The sequence below is a fragment of the Saccopteryx leptura genome, chromosome X (genome assembly GCF_036850995.1).
Source record: "Saccopteryx leptura isolate mSacLep1 chromosome X, mSacLep1_pri_phased_curated, whole genome shotgun sequence".
In the NCBI taxonomy this organism is placed as follows: Eukaryota; Metazoa; Chordata; class Mammalia; order Chiroptera; family Emballonuridae; genus Saccopteryx; species Saccopteryx leptura.
Genome location: NC_089516.1, coordinates 4,664,093 through 4,684,064, shown reverse-complemented (window position 1 = coordinate 4,684,064; position 19,972 = coordinate 4,664,093). Strand labels below are relative to the sequence as shown.

General features: G+C 40.5%; 1 protein-coding gene across 1 annotated transcript in view; it reads left to right on the top strand.

Moving 5' to 3' along the window:
* Nucleotides 1-338: 338 nt before the first annotated feature.
* MID1 (midline 1) overlaps nt 339-19,972 on the top strand; it is a 338,615-nt gene continuing 318,981 nt past the window's right edge. Inside the window, exon 1 of the mRNA XM_066356335.1 lies at nt 339-477. The gene's annotated coding sequence lies outside the window, so the exon portion shown is untranslated. The remainder of the gene's footprint in view (nt 478-19,972) is intronic.

Sequence of the window (19,972 nt, the reverse complement as noted above, 5' to 3'; positions counted from 1 at the left end):
ATAAAAGGTTAGTCACAGCCCATGATATAAAATACTGGCTGTTGACTCACAGTTACACTAGAAGGGCCAATTTTACAGACTGCCAGGATAAAGATGATTTTAATTAAATCGCACAAATCCCTTTGTACTGCAACCAAACCCTACTCAGACTGACTGACTCTGAGCCATTCTGGCGTGTGTAGAGTTAACCAGGTTACCGGATTCCTAGTTAACTTCTTTCACCAGGAATGCAATTCATGTTTACCTATATAAGGAAACCTGTTCGGCTGACCTGAGTTTGGCGGATTTTTGCGCTTACTGGGAGGCGTGGAAGCTCGGAGCCTGCAGAGGGGAGTGAGCTGAGCTGGACAGAGCAAGCTTCCTGAACGCCCCAGCCACGGGGCTGATCTGAGGCAGCCTGCTTGGAGGACCTACAGGTTTGCCTCTTCCAGATCCCAGTGAGGAACGAAAAGCCGTCCTGGGAAAATGGGGAAGCGGGTGAGTCTTACCGATCTCTCTGTCTCACTTCTGCTCAGTGGCAGCCCGGCTGCTCTGCCCCGGGAAGCAGAGAGGCTGAGCCCAGCCTCTCGCCCCACAGCTCCTTCCTGAACACGCACAATGCTGCGCAAATACCTCCACACAACTTTTCCTCCCTGTTTTGTACACCAAGACTCCACGGGGGCAATGATTTGAGCGCTTTAGACATTCCAGAGAGTGTTTTTAGTCACCAGGAGTTTCTAGACCATCCCGATGAGCTAACTTTCTCATCTTTGTTGCACTGGGAAACACTGGAAATGAACCTTGGGTGCTTTGCGGGAAGGCTGGGTCCCCAAGGAAGTAATAGTAAATCTAAGTGGGCTTCTTACAACCACAGACAATGTGATATTCTGCAGAAGTGCAATTTGTCACTGAAAAGGCAGTCTGAAGGTATCATTTTTCATTCATGCAGCAGCGAAATCCTTGTATCCTGCGCATATAAGAAAGGGCACCTTCAGAGACACTGAGGAAACGGGGAAGCCGACCTGGGCTCTTTGTTTCAGATCATGTAAAGAAGCTCACTCTTGCATTTTGACAAGTAGCGTGTGTCTATTTACATATAGGGCGAGAAAGATGAATAAAGGCTTTATGTCAAAGGCATTGCACTTGATTGATTTAAAATTTGGCTATATTCTACATGTATACAAAGATCTGAAGCTGAATGTAATTAAACATGGAAATGTGAAAGGCTTGCAGGGGAATTTCAGTTGTACTTGGGAACAGCCAATTATGAGACAACTGAGAAAGAAGAGAAAACTATTCTAACTGAGTTCTGGGGCACAGATACAACCTTTGAAGAAAGTCTTTTTTCTTTCTTCTTCTTCGTCTTCTTTTTTAAATATAGCTGTCAAAAGTGATTTGGGACTCAGGTTCAAATTTTTATTTTTTAATATTTTATGGCAAGGTAATTTCTTAACTGAGTTACCTTGGCTAAACCATTTGAATGTATGAGGGCTCATCTATCAAAGAAATATTGTTGTTTTCTGTCATACACAGTGACTTCATGCTAGGAGTTCAGGGAACAGAATTATGCTACCAATTACAGCAAGTGGCACAAGAAAACAATTTTTAATTTCTCATGTTAAGAAACTAATTTCTTAAATTAAGTTCAAGAAAAATAATCAGCGCAAACAAGCAGATTGGAGAGAATAACTCCTTTTTTAAACATTACAGTTATAGTTATAGTCCACTCCGTACTGAAGCTATTGATTGAATACAGGGAATGGCAACTGCTTATTCATAAAAACAAAAGCTGTGGCCAGTTTTATTTAGGGCCCTTGACTTGCAAAAGTGTAACTCTTCACAAGAACTCAGTTTAAGTGAGACCTGCTCACCTCTGTGACAGTGAAACCCAGAAAAGCAGTGATATAGTAGACATTTTAATAAATAAAATTCTTCAGAGCACAGAAGCAGCAGAACCGAGGAGACTGTTACAAATGTTTTAAAGCTGTTATCTCCTAGGTGCAGCTCAGAAAAACAGGAGTTTTGATGTTGTATTGCTTTCAGTGGGAATCAGTAACCCAGGAGACACAAAACGCTATTTTAAAATATACGGTTAATAACAGATGTTTATACCGGGTTGTCTCACCCTGCCGATGAGATGGCTCCCAGCCAAATCAACCAGCACGTCCGCCGTTTTTCCTGTGAGTTGATATGTACACAGTTATTATACACTAATTACATCAACAGCCAAGGGAATATATAACCAGAAAGATAGATAAGTCTCCGGGGGTGGGGAGGGCGGAGGGATAAGCACTGGGTTTTGAGTCCCATGTTTGGAGTTCTCCTTGCGGGTGGCTGGCGTATGAATTACTGCGGATGGCTGCCCCCCCCCCCAAATCCACTTCTCGGTGGCTCCTCAGTAGCTCACTGGGAGGCAGTAATAGTGATTATTGTATTTAACACTTTGGTATTAATAAAGTTCCAGGAGGATTTGTTCTCAAAGATTAAAGTTATTTCAGTGTCCAAACTAATCCTCCAATGAAAGGCAGTAAGAACACGATGGTGTTGCATTAACCCTTAAGAAGAGTGTGTGTGTGTGTGTGTGTGTGTGTGTGTGTGTGTGTGTGCGCGTGCGCGTACATGTTGGCCTCTTCTTAAGGATCTCCTGAAAAGCTGATGGCAGAGTGGTTTTTTACTGGGATCCTTTGTAACATCAAGTTATTATTTATATTTCCCTTTCTCAGACTGCTATCGGGGTTTGTTCGGCTGGGCTTCTCCCGCCACCAGTGTGGCCTTGTCCAGAGGCAATGACATAAAAGGACCTGGTTTCAAAAGTTATTTATTAAGTGTAAATTCTTTCCTTGGACACAGTACCAAATTTGTACACAGCATTCCTATCCCTGGTGAACTTTCTCTGGCTTTCTCTGCCTACCATTTGACATCAATTACCTTTTCAAAAACATTTTGCGTTATTAATTCCTGTTACATTCATTCAGCAAATATTTATTGAGTGCCTTTTGAAGTCCTCTGCTAAGTACTCTGGAAGAAAAGCGGGTATATAAGAGACAGATGAATTCAAACCAAATCTTCATGCATCCCATAGCATTTCTGCAGAGAGAAATATCATTATTTGAATGGTGTGCAACATATGAACTATAATTGGCTACAAACTTTCTCAACCACTCCTTTTTTTGTTGATCTTTTTGAGGGACATTCTTTAAGTCAGAGCTTTCCAACTGGTGGGCACAAAGCAGGTAACACACAGGTCAAACGGTTCATGCTTCCAGTGAGCAGAGAGAGGATTTCCATGTTGGAACATGTCAGGCAGATGCCAGCGAACTTAGTGTATTTACAGAAGAAAGACACCGCCTTGCGCCCTGCACATCATCTTTAAATGACACAGAGATGGATGATATCTCTATATTTTAACATCATTTTCAAGACCACACTTTTTTGGGTTGTCAGAGGTTCCTAGACACTACATAAAGAAGAGATATTTCCAGAGTTCCAGATGACTTGAGAGCTCTTATACTCACTTTTAACTGGAAATCATTAAGGTACAAGTTCCAGTGATAATTCTTATGAAGCTGACAAAAGAAGCTGCCGTGGCTCCTCAGGTTGTATATATAAGACTCAGAATTAGGGACCGTGAATTAATAACTGATGTGTGCCAGTAGGATTGTCCAAGTATCTAGTTAAATTGGCAAAACCAATTTAAACTATATATTTGAAGAAAAGTTAGCTGGCAAGATGATAGACAGGACTAGGACTTCTAGTTAAATGTAAAAAGTACATTTCCATTTTTTAAATTAATTGCTTGCATTTACATATAAGGGAATCTTCTGTGAGTGAAACTTTCAAAGAAATTGGGTTACTTTATATATTATTGCCAAGGGTCTCTTAATTTTATTTTTTATTTAAAAGGAAAATAAAAATGGATAGCAGTGCTTTGTGGAATATAGCCTTCTCAGTATGCTCGGTATTTAATAGCTGTAAAGAACGGCTCGACACTTTGCAGGGTGGAGCAAAAGTAGGTTTACAGTTGTGAGTATATGAAACAGTCTATTCTCATACTGTTAGTTATTGATTATAATATTATTTTCCATACGAACTACTGCAAACCTACTTCTGCCTCACCCTATAATATGTGCTCATATGCTCATACTCTCTTGTGGGCTGCTCTTCACTTGTCTAAACTTGAGACAGAAATGAAATTAAGCAGAACCTCCTCAATTTGACAGTTTGAATTTTAACACGTGACAGAGTGGAATTTTGGTCAAAGCGCCTGAGCCAGGAAATGCTGCATTAGTTGTAGGTATTGTTCTGCAACAGAGGCCTTGGTTAGTTAAACCCCGATTATCCCCCCACCCCGCTCCTGGCAAAGTACTTAATTGTGCAGTTATTTAGATCTGTACTGACACACTCATCATGTATTGCCTTGGGGAACAAAACAGTATATAAACTACTAGAAAACAGGTAACAAATTTACTCGAACTGATATACTTAACTTAAAGTTAAGAAACAAAAGAATTACAATGTTGACCAAGTTTCTTCCAAAGCAGTGGATTGTGTGTTCAGCCAAGTCATCCTAAACTTCTCTGGGATTCAATTTCCTCATCTATCAATAGAGACATAAATACACAATTGGTTGGACAGTTATGAGTATTGAAAATGGTCATGTGTGTGAAAACACCTAGTGCAATGCTGGCCATGAGGTCAGTAGTATTAGCTGCACTGAAATGGGTGGGAGTAGATTAGGCATCTTGAACAAACAATTAAGAGACTGGAGTAGAAGGATACCCACATTAATGGCCTGCGTGCAATTTTGCCCACTCAGTGATTGAAAAATCTGCTTTTCGATGAAGCATGATATAGTTTCTAATGTCTCACACCAGTTCCCTTTTGCTTATTTTTGTTATCTGTTCATCCTCTATAGGGCTTTGCGTTTGAGACCCTTGTTCAAAAGGCTTTTTCCTTCTCTAAAAAAAAAATCTGTTACTTCAAACATACTTCCCCATTTAAGGTATTTTGGTAAAACAAATATGTTTTATAAACAAAACAAAAATACTCACTTTGTACTTATTAATTTGACAGCTTGAAAGCTTTTCCAGCAGCCATGGTGGGAGGTACTGGGCTAGTTACCAAATTTATTGATAAAAGCCACTTGTTTTATTCATAAATAGAACATCTTTCTGCCTTCAGTCCATAATAACGTTTTTTCGGAGGTCTTAAGAGGGACCTCTCTAAAGGTGTCATGCCCTTCAAGGTTACCTTCGATCTCACTGTCCTCCCATTCCCCACCCACTGCCTCTCACCCTGTGGAATGGAACATTGTATCAGACCAGATGCGGTTCCTCTGATGTGTAGAGAATGTATGCTTTAGGCAGATGAGCCCTGGTAGGCTTCACTCCTGGCCAAGGCAGGTGTTGTTGTGATGGGGAAGCAGGGCAGCTATCTCAGTCAGCCCAGGCTGCTATAACAAAATGCCATAGACTGAGTGGCTTAAATGTTAGACATTTTTTCTCACAGTTGTGGATGCTGGGATGTTTAAGATCAAGGTGTAGACAGATTCAGTGTCTGGTGAGAGCTGTCTGCCTGGCTCGCAGATAACCACCTTCTTCTCACTGTGTCCACACATGGTGCAGAGACAGCCAGCTCTCTCTCTCTTCCTCTTCTTAGAAAGGATACTAATCCTATCATCGTGAACCATCCTCATGAACTTGAGTAACCGTAATGACCACCCAAAGGCCCCACCTGCAAATACCCTCCCATTGGGGATTAGGGTGTGGAGGGCACAGTTCAGTCCAGAGCAGTGGCTTTATCAAAATGTGAAATTTCTTATTTTTTTACAAAGGTAATGCAAAATTAACGTTCAATACTGTACCAATTTATATTCCCTTTCCATGATTGACAATATGATTTTCTACACCTTTGCCAAGAGTTTCTGTACTGTCTTTGAGTTTCCATCAAAAAGTAACAACCAAAACTATATTTATTTTTTAAATGGTCCTACCTGAGAATACAGTTGTCCATTTGTACCCCCAGAAATATCCACCAAGTTACTGTATTTTTTAGTGATCAAATTCTTTAACCCTTTTAACATGTGTTCACAAATTCATGAAGAACCACACGCTTGGTGACTATCTGTCCAGACAACTTTCCTCCAGTCCCTTCTGAGCCATAAGAGGGTTTCTCTCTGGCCTGGAGAAATCCTTTCCTCCTTTTCATTTCTTTGACAGGCTTTTCCTAATGTATGAGGCTTGTTTCAAGTAATACCTAGGACTCAACAGAAGTGACAACAATATGAACTTACATGACTGAGAAGAGCAGATGACAATGACAACAATAATATTATACCATGACTACAGCCCAAACAACAAGTATCAGGTATTATCCCAATATCAGTTATATTCACCTGGAAAGAATTTCCCCTGAGAACTCATGAAATAATGTTATCTACCTGTCCAGATGATGCCTAAAACTTCAGCATTAAGGAAGGCTTTCATTGTCTTTTCAAGTATCAGGACTGTCGTTGTTGAAACTAATGGCTCTGAAGAGAGCAAAAAGGGTAGTTGCCATATATACTGCTTTGGTAATGATATTTCTCAAATTCCTGCTCTGAACCAGTCATCACCTTACACGCTAAGGCTGAAGTGATGCCTGCACTCCAATAGATAACAGTCTAGTGTAGAAAACAAACACTGATGAAACATCACGCGAACAGGGCTAAAGGTGCACCTACAATGAAAGCTGTAAGTATAGCTATGTGTAAGCCATGAGATTGTACTAGGAGGATTTAGCTAATGGGAGCGGGGGGAGCAAATCAAGTTTTGCTAAGGAAGGGATGCTTATACAGAGAGTTGTACAAAACAGTATGAGTCAGTGTATTTGGAGGAGGAGGAAATGGTCAGACTGTATTAGAGTTTTCAACAAGAGATGACATTTGTGTTTTGGAAAGGCCACGTTGGCAGCAAACTGGAGAATAGATCTGAGGGGTGTCTGATCTATTCAGTGAACCAGACAGGAACCTAGGGGGGGGGATCCAGGGAAAGATGATGTCTACTTGTACTAATATTATGGGGGTAGAGATAAAGAGAAGTGGGTGGCGAATAGCCAAAGCAATCCTAAAGAAAAAGAATGAAGCTGGGGGCATTACAATACCTGACTTCAAACTCTATTATAGGGCCACGACAATCAAAACAGCACAGTATTGGCAGAAAAATAGACACTCAGACCAATAGAACAGAATAGAAAGTCCAGAAATAAAACCACATATATATGGTCAAATAATTTTTGATAAAGGGGCCAACAACACACAATGGAGAAAAGAAAGCCTCTTCAATAAATGGTGCTGGGAAAACTGGAAAGCCACATGCAAAAGAATGAAACTGGACTACAGTCTCTCCCCCTGTACAAAAATTAACTCAAAATGGATCAAAGATCTAAACATAAGACCTGAAACAATTAAGTACATAGAAGAAGACATAGGTACTAATCTCATGGACCTGGGTTTTAAAGAGCATTTTATGAATTTGACTCCACAGGCAAGAGAAGTGAAGGCAAAAATTAATGAATGGGACTACATCAGACTAAGAAGTTTTTGCTCAGCAAGAGAAACTGATAACAAAATAAACAGAAAGCCAACTAAATGGGAAATGATATTTTCAAACAACAGCTCAGATAAGGGCCTAATATCCAAAATATACAAAGAACTCATAAAACTCAACAACAAACAAACAATCCAATAAAAAATAGGAAGAGGATATGAACAGACACTTCTCCCAGGAAGAAATACAAATGGCCAACAGATATATGAAAAGATGCTCATCTTCTTTAGCTATTAGAGAAATGCAAATCAAAACTGCAATGAGATACCACCTCACACCTGTTCGATTAGCTATTATTAGCAAGACAGGTAATAGCAAATGTTGGAGAGGCTGTGGAGAAAAAGGAACCCTCATCCACTGTTGGTGGGAATGTAAAGTAGTACAACCATTATGGAAGAAAGTATGGTGGTTCCTCAAAAAACTGAAAATAGAACTACCTTATGACCCAGCAATCCCTCTACTGGGTATATACCCCAAAAACTCAGAAACATTGATACGTAAAGACACATACAGCCCCATGTTTATTGCAGCATTGTTCACAGTGGCCAGGACATGGAAACAACCAAAAAGCCCTTCAATAGATGACTGGATAAAGAAGATGTGGCACATATAAACTATGGAATACTACTCAGCCATAAGAAATGATGACATTGGATCATTTACGGCAAAATGGTGGGATCTTGATAACATGATACGAAGCGAAATAAGTAAATCAGAAAAAAACAAGAACTGCATTATTCCATACGTAGGTGGGACATAAAAGTGAAACTAAGAGACATTGATAAGAATGTGGTGGTTACGGGGGGGGGGAAAGGGAGAGGGAAAGGGGGAGGGGGAGGGGCACAAAGAAAACTAGATAGAAGGTGACAGAGGACAATCTGACTTTGGGTGATGGGTATGCAACATAATTGAATGACAAGATAACCTGGACATGTTATCTTTGAATATATGTATCCTGATTTATTGATGTCGCCCCATTAAAAAAATAAAATTATTTAAAAAAAAAAGAGAGAAGTGGGTGGGTTTTAGTTATGTTTCAGAGTTGAAATAGACAGAAGTAGGTGATGAATGAGACATGGGCAGTAGTGAGGTACCAGGAAGTGTCAAGGCAGACTCTCAGAATTTGTTCACCTAACTAGAGGGATAGTGGTGTTGATTAATGTTATTGGGAACAATGAAAGTTGACTTGGTTTAGGGGTAGAGGGAGGAATTCCTTGTAGTCTGATGGAATGAAAGATGAACAAGTGTTTTGAGTCTGAAAGTTTTGGTGAGGGTTCAAATCTTAGCTCACTCATTTACTAGCTGTGTGATGCTAGGTTTCCCTGACTCTCCGTTTCCCCATCTTTAAAAATGAGACCGTGAACATCCACCTCAAAGAGTTGTTTGGACAATCAAAATAACTTCACGTATGGTCTAAGGTCCTACACACATGAGTGACTATTATTATCCCACAAATTCACCAGCAATGAAGCCTGGAAGAAGAATAACTGTTTTCAATAACTTCCTGGGGTGTGGGGTGGTACATGAAAGTCTTGACAGCTGAGATCTCAACACTCTGTAAGTTTACCTAAGTGCAGTTTTCTCCTTGTTGATAATGTACAGGGCAGCTATTAACTGCAGTTGTCTAGTGAATTCCTTCTATTTCATTCCAACCCCCTCTCCTCCGCTCCCTCAACCTGGATTAAGGAATCCCATACAAGACTAAACTACATTGCTTTTCTCAGCTGAGATCCTTTATCACTTGTGAGAGGACTACAGAATTTAGGAAAATGTAACCTGAGAGTTTGCACTAACAGATGAGCGTACTTGATTAACTTCACACTCCCTGTAGGCTTCGGGTGAAGGTTTTACCATTCTATTTTTCTAGCATCAATTTAGCGAGAATTTTATATGACGTGTGATTCCACTGCCCTTGAGTGACCCCAGCAAATTCCTTTGTGACTTCCAAATATTCTCTCCTTAAAGGGAGCCATTAGGCAGTGAAAGCTGCAGCCATAGAGTTAGGAAAACCAGGGCATAGGCAGGTGAAGGGGGAAAGGGGCTTGAGCCCTGTGGAATCCAGGTAGTGCTTCCCTCTCTGCATGTGTTCTGTTATTATAGGATCCAGGTCACCACCAAAATTTTCCTGTTGCCTTGTTTCATTTCTTTCCCTTTGTTCTTGACACACTGTTAAGTTTCTTGTTTAAGAGCTGCACTTATCTTTCACTGAATTATCAAAAATGTTAAGTTTTCATCAAAACCCCCTTCAGGTACTTTTGCACACAATAAACACTTATTTTCATATAGAAAAACATGTGGGAGACAGTGGGAGGCATTCCATTTTGTCATTTTACTGGTGGCCTGTTTGGGTGGAAGATTGTGAAACGTTTGTATGAACTTTCAGATAACTAGGCTGTACCTGATTCTCCATGTGGATATTTGAGATTTTACTGTACATACCCAGACTGGGATTTGGGTGTGCAGGAGCAGTGGGGAAGGAAGTGGATGGAAGCCATTTCCTGAAATACAGGTCTCAGGCACATTTCTAAGAGCATCCTCTCTCTTCTTCCCTCCCCTGCCTGCATGGTTCATTTTGGTGCAAATGCATTTTAAGATATAAGGGCAGTTTAAAAAGGCAGTTCTAAATCTGAATTGTTTCTCCCAGAGGGGCTGCTATTTCACTTCAGAAAGACACATTTGCCTTTAGTTTTGCCAAGCTCAAAGCAGGAGCATTCCATAGAAACTTCCAATTAGTATGTGCAATAGCAGTTGCCCTAACTCTGGATGTTTGAGGAATCCCTGTGCAATAGAAGGAAGCCAGAGCTAGACAGTGTCATACCAGAGAAAGAGTTCACTTTGCCCGTGAATATGATTACCTGCCGTTAAATCCTTTGCCAATAGTTCAAAGATAATATAGGACCCTGTTAGAATGATTCAAAGTGGAGGTCGCAGCAAAAAGAACACACATCAAACGTTACAATGAATGAAAGACGGTGAGAACTTCTGTTTCTAGTCCTCCAAACAAAGCTCTTGCAAAGATAAAGATGTGAGCTTTACGCACCATCAGGCCTTCAGGTCTGTTTATCCTGCTCAGAAAGACTGAAATCAGGGAGGAGGAAGGCCCCTGCCAACAGACTGCAGGTCATAAATTAGTTAATAAAGCATGTCCCGTGTTATCTCTGAAACAGCTTATTTTATATATACTTGTCCATTTGATTTATTTGTTTCTCTGCTTACTCAAAGCTGTATTTTGGTAGCATAAGTCAATATATGAGTTTCAGATTATATAAAAGTTTATTTATAAATGACCTGCCTTCTGTGAGGAAAATAGCAGTGGTGTGTGTGTGTGTGTGTGTGTGTGTGTGTGTGTGTGTGTGTGTCTTGTATATAATTTATTGCTGTTGATCAGGAATTTCAAAGTTAACTCTCAATATATAATTCTAGTGATTCCAATGAAATATGCATATTGTTATATGCCAAAATATATTGATTTTTATCATAAAGTTAATTTTTATTGCTGCATCCTAGACCTTTTCAGGGCTTCTATAGTTCTAGTAGAATATTTCCATATATTATTATGTCTAGTTCTTGTTGACTAGAGTCACTTCATTGATAAAGTAACACTATATGTATCTGTGTATGTTTCTCTGTGTATTACATATATAGAAATGCATGTGCCCTTTTGAAAGTTTCTCTATATTAAGGACAATAGGCTGTAGCCATTGTTTAACCGATTTCTTCAAATTCAGACACAAGATATAAGAAGAGAAAATGTCACAATATTTTAAGACCAAGTATAATGATTTAGAAGATAAATGGAAGTCCTAAGAGGTAAGAGAGAAAGGGAAAAAAAGAGAAAACAAAGAAAAAAAAGAGAATGAAAGAGAGAAGCAGGAGAAGTGAAGTCCCCAAGCCACAAAAATGTATTCACCCCTCCCCAGCCAAGCCCACCCTCCATATCTAAACACAAGCCTGGCAGACAAGCAGGTGGAGGACTAAGGAATCAAGAAAAGAAGGGGCAAGCCACACAGTGCTAGAAAATACTGGCGACCCAAGAGTGGAGGGAGGAAGAAAGGGATGGGGGGGGGGACATGAACAAAATAAATAGTGAAAATGAAGCTTCAGGGGAGATTCTTGCAAAGTTAGAGCAAATGAGCAAAAAAAGGGAAATATAGAAGACCATAAGAAATGAGGAAGTGACATTAAAAATCAGAAATATGAAATGAGACGAAAGTGGTCATTGTGCTTGTGTTGGTGAATGGCTGATAAGACGTTCTCTAGGGGCTTGATGAAAGTAGGGGTAGACGGCACTGAAATGAAGGTGGGCAGGTGGAAGAGAGCGGGGGAGAGCATGAGCGAGGCCAAGGCAGTGCTGTCAGCCCATGTGAGAAGCCAGCCAAGCAGCATGTCCCAGACGGCTGCATAGTAATGTCCTAGTGGGGCTCATCCCAGTGAAACTGGCCCCTGAAGGTGGCGAAGCTCATCTAATCCATAACAGATTCTACCTGCAATAGTAGTATGAATGCAACTTGCTTTGAAAATGTCCCTACTAGAAAAGGCTTGTGTAGCCGGGATTGTGGGCTTCTAAGCTGTGTAGCGCTCCAGAGGAGATGACTATTCTTGATTGAATAAACAATGATTCTAGGGCGGTGACCAATAGCTTGATGGTCTAGCTGATCCTCCAATTGTCTTCCAGACTCCTAGGAGTCATTTGTTTGGCCAGTAGTACCTGGCTTAATATGTATTAAACACTTGAATTTCTGGAGAGGAGAAGGAGGAAGAGGTCGCTGTATATGAATCCATTTCCACTCTCAAGCTTTATATAAGTACCCAGTGCTTGACTCAGTAACTGCCAGGCTGAGAGCCTGCCCATGAAATTCCAAGTCCGGTCTCTTGTGGGTTTGGACTTGCTCATTTATTTTTACTGTGATTTTGCTCCTAATAACTTCTGTTTGTAATTCAGCAACCCAAGGAATTGTTTTTATGGCAATTCAAATCTTATAGTCAATCACACGTTTCAAGGCTCATTTCAGGAAACAAGTTGGACGCAGCATGTTAGCAGTGAATTATTAACTCTTACCTGCAGCAGGGAATGAAAACGAGAGTGGTTGAGGAACACTCCCCATTTGTTGACTCAAAGTTACGCAGCTGCATTTAAAACTCCAGTGGGCAATTCTGAAGATGGCAAACATGACTTTGATACAGTGCCATAGCACCTCCATTAGTGCCCTGGTTAGAATGCAAACATCTGCTTGCTTTTATTGCCCATGTGTTACTTAAAATGGTCTGTTTCTTTATGACGTAAATCACTGGAATCAACCGACTATTTTTAAAGACTCTTTTAGTGTTTCCCTGAAACAATCACCCTTTACAATTGTTTAATAGATAATTGGCCTTTTAGGTACACAAAAATTACAAATATTGTACTTTCTACTTTTGTGACCTTTCTCAAGGATGACATTATGACTAAAGTACCCTGGCCTGATGTCTTTTGGGGCTGTGTGAAATGTCTATCCATGTTAGCACATTAGGTCAAAAGAAATTCACATTTTCATTTCATGAATGTAGGACAGTTGACCTACTGGGTTTTGCTCACTGCCCACAGCTTTGTGGTTTTGCTTAATTCAGTTTTCCCGGAAAGTTTTCACTATTTTCTTCCCTACATAGTTATCTTACCCTGGCAAGTGTGATCTACCCGTCCATGCAGATAAACTCAGGGCAGCAAGGATCCTCACTTTAATTCTAAGGCACTGACTGTATTCCAGAGACTCTTGATGGTCAATTTTTTTAAGGTGGGAGGAAGGGAGATAGTGAGGCAGACTCCTGCATGCACCCTGACCAGGATCAGCAAATTTTGTCTGGGACCGATGAGCTGGACTCGAATACTGAGCTACTTTTAGCACCTGAGGCTGATGCACTGGGACCAACTAAGATATCCTCAGTGCCTAGGTAGGGCCATGCTCGAACCAATCGAGCCACTGGCTATGGGAAGGGAAGAAGGAAAGAAGGGGTAGGAGGAGGAGAAGCAGAAGGTCACTTCTCCTGTGTGCCCTGACTGGGGGTCAAATCCAGGATATCCATATGCCAGGCTGATGCTCTGTCCACTGAGTAACTGGCCAGAGCCTTGATGGCAATTTTATCTTACTTCTATGGTGATTAAGGATCTGAAGCCAGTGGGACTGCTTAAGAAAATGAGAGTAATGAAATATGAAACAAAGGCTCTAGCTATGGGAAAGATAAAACCAATGAATTACAATCCCAGATATGAGAAGATTGGCAAAAGACATAATAAATAGTAGAAGGCTCCTCTTAGCTCACTGATTAGAAGGCCTTGGGAGAACATATCTATACATACTATATCCTTTAACTTGTAGAATGTTACAGAATAAGCCATCTGAAAGAGTACTCTCATGATATCCCATGAAATATGGCTCCTACTCAGATCCTAGGATTGCATGGAGGCAGGAGGCCTCCATGGGATGCTCAAGGGAAGAATATTGGTAGATGATAATTTGAGGATTAGGACAGTTCCTGAAATTTGCCAAAGAATTAAGACAAAGACTAAATGAAAACTCACAGAGACCAAACAGACAAATGTGGAAATGTTAGGTTATAATTTCTTTCCATATACCATCTATTTGTTCCTTATTCTCTCTGAGTCCTAAATATTGAATTTAAGAAAGGAACTGAATGCACACCAAAAGGGAAGCAATAGGAGTGGGAAAAGCACACCAATGCCTCGTGACTAGAAAGAGAAAAAGAATGGGAGGGAGAATTCAAGACCATCGAATGAAGTAACAACTACAATGTAATGTTTAAGAAAAGGAATATAGTGTTCCATATGTCACAAATGGAGGGATGTGAGTAAGGGAGAGAAATTAGAAGACTAGATGAGTGGTCTTGGAACTTTTTCAATATGTCTAAGTATATTCTCTCTCTCACACACACACACACAGAGAGATAGAGAAAGAGAAAGAGAGAGAGAGAGAGAGAGAGAGAGAGAGAGAGAGAGATTTTCATATAAGGCATATTGTTCCCTATAAATAAACCAAAGTAAAACTACTATATATGTGTCACTTCCCATCCCAGCTAAGGAAACCTGTGAGAGCTCACTTTGATCTCACAGCTCTCACTTTCCCACAGCCAACACCACTGCTGTTTAATGACTTGTAGCAGGTGCAAGCTGCACTGGCCTAGGAGAACAAACTTTTGAGCTATACAGGCCTGAATTAGAATCTCTGCCATGATACTTGCTAGCTAGACTTCATACTCTTAACACTTGACTCCCTGACCTTCAGTCCTTTGACTACCTGCCTGCCAGAGTCATTTGTTAAGACTAACTTAGAAAATGTCTGTGCAGTATTCTTCACAGAGCAAGTGCTCAATAAATACTGGCCAGTATCATCTCCATTAAGTTCCTCGAGAGTGATGGCCTAATATTTGAGAAACATGTGAGCTGTGGAACTATCACTCTGAAGGACAAATCATACAAAACACACTGCCTTCAGTGAAGAGGATACCCGCTAAAGAGCTTTGGGATATGTTGGTTAATACTGCTTTTACTTTAAAGCACTCAGAATTGTTTAGACTTCCTTCAGAAGTCTGTGGACTTAGGCAGGACTTAGGGTCTCTTTGTTACTATAGCTAGTGAAAAGGATTGATAACATGTTGAGACAGAGACCTGAGAGCTGAAGGTGGACACTCATCCCCTACCACGCCATTCATTCAGTTCACAATGAACCGATTTATACTTTTCAAAAATCTGTCTGAGACTAGATCAGCCTAAAGCTTCACATGTAAAGCATTGCTCAAATAAATTTGAACTAATGCTACTAAAATATTCAGTGATTGCAAGCAACCATTGTAACGTATGTTGGCTCAAAATGAACTTTTAAGGATTTTGCCTGGAGACAAATTCTTAGTGAAATGCTTGAACAAATTAAGTACAAAGTTAAAATTTGTTTGGAAGATGGTGTTTTACCCAGACTGGTTTTGTATTTCCTCTTGGATCAGAAACATGTTAGTCCTTTTAAAAATATACATGTCCTAGGCCCTGGCCGGTTGGCTCAGTGGTAGAGCGTCGGCCTGGCGTGCAGAAGTCCCAGGTTCGATTCCCGGTCAGGGCACACAGGAGAAGCGCCCATTTGCTTCTCCACCCCTCCCCCTCTCCTTCCTCTCTGTCTCTCTCTTCCCCTCCCGCAGCCAAGGCTCCATTGGAGCAAAGATGGCCCGGGCGCTGGGAATGGCTCCTTGGCCTCTGCCCAGGCACTAGAGTGGCTCTGGTCGCGGCAGAGCGACGACCCCTGGTGGGCGTGCTGGGTGGATCCTGGTCGGGCACATGCGGGAGTCTGTCTGACTGTTTCTCCCGGTTTCTAGCTTCAGAAAAATACAAAAAAAAATATATATATATATATATATATATATATATTTAGGACATGTATATATATATACATGTCCTAAAGACACATTTCAAGAGGGCAGAAACCCTAATCAACATCAAAATCCCATTTCTGTAAATATGCAAAATGGCATCAATATGGAATGAAAGAAATTAATATTCATCCCCATTTCTCTTCCTGTCACTTTCAAGGAAACGTTCTTTTGATGGAAAACAAAATTATGTTGAAGTCATCCTAAGATTATTCATAATTGTAAGTTTTTCAAAGTACTTCATTGCTGAAGTCTACTTACCATAAACACTTCATTTTACTTTTCCTCATCTTAGATTCTGAGGCACAGGTGAATGATTTATTTGCTTGTTTTACTGAAAGATTATAAAACTATTCCTCTGTAGTGTTTTATATATAACAAAGACCACTGAGGAGAAAACACTTAGTATTTCCTGTCTTTCACATGAGCTAGATGAAAATTAAAGAGCACAGGTCTCTGTTGCTAAATTACCTTAGAGTCAAGATGTGGTTTTTTTTCCATCACACACACACCTGACCCTTCAAGAGTGCTTAATTGTCATAACATCTTTCTGTGGAAGTGTCAGTTACTCTCCATCGTAGAGAATAACCACTAACGTGGAAACACCTAAGAGCTCAACATCAAAGGGCCTGAGACAGCCCTGCCTTAATGCCAGAATTTGGATTGTCTGGTGAGACTGTAATTTGGTTTTTTAATTAGAAAAAATATGGTAGAGACAGAAGCTTGGCCTGCCAGCTCATCTGGCTGGGTATCCGCTACCTCCTTCCTCCTTTAGTATTGCTACATCAGGGCCCCTTCTGAAAGGAAGTCCCTCTGTCACAGGTACCTTTGTTATGCATAGCTCCCCAAACATGCTCTCAAGTTCATTTTGTAGGTAATGATATTTGTTAAACAGTATTCAAAGTGGCACAGAGAAATTTGTTTTCCCACATACACATGGAAATAATGTTCATAGTAAAATTATTTGGAGTCTGCAGTAGCACGAAAGATGCAATTTAATTGATTGTTGCTGTTCACTAATTGTTCAACAGTTTTTACGAATCTGTTGTGTTCAGGAAAATCTGCTGGAGACTTAAGAATAGTCAGAACATGGTCGAGATTTTAGCATCTTGTACAACCTTAACGTGCACAGTTTACTAGAGGATGAAGCAGCTATAATATAAAACACAAGCCATTCATTTGTTCAACCACATTTATTAGGTACCTAGTTATTAGCCTATGGAGACATACGTCTCCTGCCCTCAAGGAAATTACAGTTTGATAAAGAATTTTAAATAGGTGCTAAGTAGAAGCACAAACTCAACATTTTCATTAGAAACATAACTGAAATATAGCAAGTGTGAAGAAAGCTATGATCTGTTGAATGTCAGAAATAACAACTCTGGCTTATGCTTATATCAATATTGACCTCATAAAGACTGTGTAATTGACAGAAAAGGGCTGAAACGGTTTCTTGGCTGTTCTTTTGTAATTTACTTTCAAGTTATGGTTTCCGTCTCCATTATCTACCTGAAATGGTTCTGAAGTGGTTGAAGACATTGCTCAGGCTTTGGTAAGCTTCGGAGTCTGCAGGGAAGAGAGCGAAGAGGCATGTAGCTGGGCCCCAGCTGCTCAAATTCTGATCCTCCCAGTCTTGGCCTGAGGGTCTGCGTTGCCCACAAGTGTGCAGGTGATGCTGAGGCTGCTGGTCCAAAGACCCTGTTTAGGGCAGCACTGGTTTGTGTATGGATGCGCTGTTGCTGTGCCTTGAAGTCCTGAGGAGAGAGTGAACGGTGTCATTCCCAGTGGAAGGGAAAAAACTGTTGCCCGATTTAACACAGAAATGAAATAAATTCTTCTTTCGACTGTTTTGGACCTCCGGATTTGCCTGGTAAGTCTTTAGATTTGAAGAATTGAACCTTAGTGGAACTGGTTCAACCCTCCCTAGTTGGTTTAGTCAACTGGTCAACCGTACAGCCGTGTAAGCCCTGGGGCCTGATGAGAGGGTTTATTTACTGGAGCTGCAAAGCTTCCATTTCCATTTCCCATACACATCCGGGAGAATTCGGAAACATTGTTTATGTGTTTGCACTTTGCTGGCCTTGATAATCTGCCCGTGCCATAAGAAGTTTCCAGTTGAGCGGAGAAGCCACAGAAGACCCCATGGAGGGAGGCTGTGGCAAGGATAGGTGGCTAGATGTGAGTGCACAGCGTCCCGAAGAGTCAGGTAAACCATGTCCCGTCTTCCATGGTGAGAAACACCCTGTCCTTGGATGCTTCCATCTGTAATTTTCTGCTGCAGTGTGACAGGGCGAGAGCATTAGATGGCGCAACAGAAATGATTTCTGGTCCTGGCTCAGTGTGTACTGCCCATTCTGTAACATGTGACCCTTTAGAGTCAGTTAATGTCTCTAGTCTGACTTCATGGGCCTATAAAATGAGAATGTGTGATGGCAGAAACTTTTTAGAGGGCCTTTATCATGGCATCACTTGTTATCAAGTATTTTTGTGATAATGTTAAAAATGCTTATTTTGAAATATGTGCAAAGGGAAGTTTTAAAAGTTGTAAGTATGAAATTACCATATAGCCCAGAAACTGCACTCTTGGACAGTTATCCCAGAGAAATTAAATATCCACAAAAATACCTATGCATAAACATTCACAGAAGCTCTATTCATGTGAGTCTGAACCTAGAAAGAACCCCAGTGCCCTCCCACATGTACAGGGTTAAACAAGCTGTGGTACATCTATACCATGGAGCACTACATAGCAGTAAAAAGGAATGAGCGATTGATACCTTTGGCAACTTGTATGAATCTCCAGGGAATTAGTCCAATTTAAACAAGGCAATCCTAAAAGGTTATATACTGCATGACTCGATTTACATAAAATTCTTGAAATAATAACATTTTAGAAATAAAGAACAGTCTGACCAGGCGGTGGTGCAGTGGATAGAGCGTCGGACTGGGATGCAGAGGACTCGGGTTCGAGACCCCGAGGTCGCCAGCTTAAGTGCAGGCTCATCTGGTTTAAGGAAAAGCCCACCAGCTTGAACCCAGGGTCGCTGGCTCCAGCAAGGGGTTACTAGGTCTGCTGAAGGCCCGCAGTCAAGGCACATATGAGAAAGCAATCAATGAACAACTAAGGTGTTGCAACGTGCAACGAAAAACTAATGATTGATGCTTCTCATCTCTCTTCGTTCCTGTCTGTCTGTCTCTGTCTATCCCTCTCTCTGACTCACTCTCTGTCTCTGTAAAAAATAAATAAATAAATAAATAAATAAATAAATAAATAAATATTAAAAAAAAAAGAAAGAACAGATTAGTGGCTGCCAGGAAAAAGAAGGAGGTGGATGTAGTTATAGAAGGTAACACAAAGAATCCTAGTGGGGATGGAACTTTTCGTAGCTTCATCCTGGTAGACAGACAGACCTGCATATGTAACAACACTGTATAGAATTAAATATACATACTCACACCAGGACAAGTAAAACTGGAGATATCTGAATAGCTCAGTAGATTATATCAATGTCTATATCCTGCCTATGATATATACTGTAGTTTGGCAACTACGTATAACCATAGAGAGAAATTAGGCAAAGGGCACAAGGGTGTCATTTCTTACAACTGCATGTGAATGTACAGTTACCACAATAAAAATTTCAATGAAGTTTTTTTAAAGAAATATAAAAACTTGTTTTTTATCAGCTGCCCTAGTAACCAAAAACTGCTGTTAATATGATTTAAAATGTCATTATACTCAGTAGTTTTCACTAATTATTTATCAATAGATCTTCATACTTTTATAAACTTTCTGAAAGTCAACCAGTGAACATATATGACAAAAATAATGAGGTATGATTCTCTGCAGCAGAGATTGGCAAACACTTGCCCACGGGCCAGCTCCAGGTCACCATCAGCTTTGGTACAGCCCAGAAGCTAAGGATGATTTGTACATTTTGAATTTGAAAAACAATTCAAAAGAAGAGTAATATTTTGTGACAAGTAAAAACTAGATG